The following is a 2,123-nucleotide window of genomic DNA, read 5'->3' as shown; positions in this document are numbered from 1 at the left end:
AGTGAGAACCCCCCCTCGCCTGCCTCCACAGCTCTGTCATCCCCCCCACTAACGTAGGGGCTCGGGAAAGACTAGTGGCGCGGAGCTCGGCAGCGGCGTGGAAACGCCACCCACCGCCGCCGCTCTCGCTGGTGCCCGCCGCGGAGGCCGCCCTTCGGGCGATGCGTGGCACGGACCTCCGCGGGCAGGGCTGCGCATCTGGAACTTCGAAAAGGGCCGCCCTTGCTAACACTGTGCTTCCCCACGCGGGGAGCGATTCGGACGGCTGGCCCCCACGCCGGGGTGGGTGGGCGCCCCGCCGTTCGCCCGCGTGGGTCGTCAGACCACTGTTCATCGTTCGGTGCGATTCAAACTTCCCACAGCTCGGCCGCCTCCGTCCTCGAACGGGAGGTGACGGCCGGCGTGCGCGCCCAAAGATAGGTGGTGGAAGCCCGGGGGTACAGGAGGAAGGACACCGCTCACCGTAAACCGACGCGAGCTCCAAAGCCCGGGTCGAGCGAGCAGCACCACCTCCCCACCCGGGAGCGCCGTGCCAGATCGATCGGAGGATAAGACCGCTCTGAGAGGACATGGACGAGAGGGGCGTCCGCCTTCCGGAGCCCCCCCTTTCGGACGAGGACTCCGGATTTGCCCCCCGAAAGCCATCACCTCCAGAGAACCAGGGACCGCCGAGGGAGGGTCTGGTCAGGCTTGGGTACCCCAGCATTGCCTCTCTCGCTTGGGATGCACGATCGGCAAAAGTCCCTCTCGGAGCTGTGGAAGTTCGGTCTCAGCCGGAGTGCGCAACTTCCAGACGAGAGGGACCACATGCCAAGTCGCCTACCCAAGTCGGGGAACCAGAGAAACAACTGCTTTCTATCGGGGTAGAGAGACGACACTCTCTCAAGTACATTCTGCCAGAGGTGCGCATTCCTATGTATTTGCATTGCGGGACAACGTCCCCACTTTAAGGGGACGAAGTCGGAACTGTACCCGGCCTCAAGTCACTGTAGGGCGGATGCGGCACCTAGAAAATTCCTCATTCCGGTTCTTTTTCACTTAGTCGTTTTTTTTTTTGGCAAGAATGTACCCCAGGATGGCCAAAAAGCCAAAGCCAGGGACTGAGAACCATCGAGCATGCTCTGAGGGGACATAGTCAGAGGGGGCGTCCGCCTTCCAGAGCCCTCCTTCCCACGAGGACTCCAGATTTGCCCCCCCCCCCCTGACAACAGCCATCGCCTCCAGAGAACCAGGGACCACCGAGGGAGGGTCTGGTCGAAGCTCAGGTACCCAGGATAGCTTCTCCGGCTTGGGCATGGACCGCCAGACAAAGCCGCGGACCATGAACCATCCAGCCTGCTCTGAGGGGACATAGTCAGAGGGGGCGTCCGCCTTCAAGAGCCCTCCTTCCCACGAGGACTCCAGATTTGCCCCCCTGACAGCCATCACCTCCAGAGAACCAGGGACCGCCGAGGGAGGGTCTGGTCAAAGCTCACGTACCCCAGGACAGCTTCTCCGGCTTGGGCACAGACCGCCAGACAAAGCCGCGGACCATGAACCATCCAGCCGGCTCTGAGGGGACATGGTCAGAAGGGGCGTCCGCCTTCTAGAGCCCAAACTCGGCCACGGACTCCAGATTTGCCCCCCTGAATGCCATCACCCTTCAGAAGACCAGGGACCACCGAGGGAGGGTCTGGTCAGGCTCAGGTACCCCAGGATCGCCTCTCTCACTTGGGACGCACGACCAGCAAAAGTCCCTCCTGGAGCCGTGGAAGTTCAGTCTCGGCCGTATTTTGCAACTTCCACGACAAGAGGGACCACCTTCTAAGTCGCCTACCCGAGCCAGAGAACCATAGGAACAACCGCCATACATCGGGGTAGAGAGAGCCCACTCTCTCCTATATTCTCCCGCAGGTGCGCATTACTATGTATTTGCATTGCGGGACAATGTACTTCAATGAGCGGGACAAAGTCGGAAATGTATCCGACCTCCTGGAACTGTGCGGCTGCTACAGCAGTCAGAAATTCCCCATTCCGGTTCTTTTTCACTTGGATTTTTTTTTTTGCAATTTTTTGCCTAAAACGTATTCCTCCAACATGTACTAGCTCATGACACTTGAAATTTTTGAGCCAATTGATAATAA

The sequence above is a fragment of the Dendrobates tinctorius genome, unplaced genomic scaffold, assembly GCF_039654945.1.
Source record: "Dendrobates tinctorius isolate UK_male_01 unplaced genomic scaffold, ASM3965494v1 ptg000810l, whole genome shotgun sequence".
Taxonomy (NCBI): Eukaryota; Metazoa; Chordata; class Amphibia; order Anura; family Dendrobatidae; genus Dendrobates; species Dendrobates tinctorius.
The sequence above is the reverse complement of the archived record's forward strand: the minus strand, read 5'-3'. Positions refer to the sequence as shown.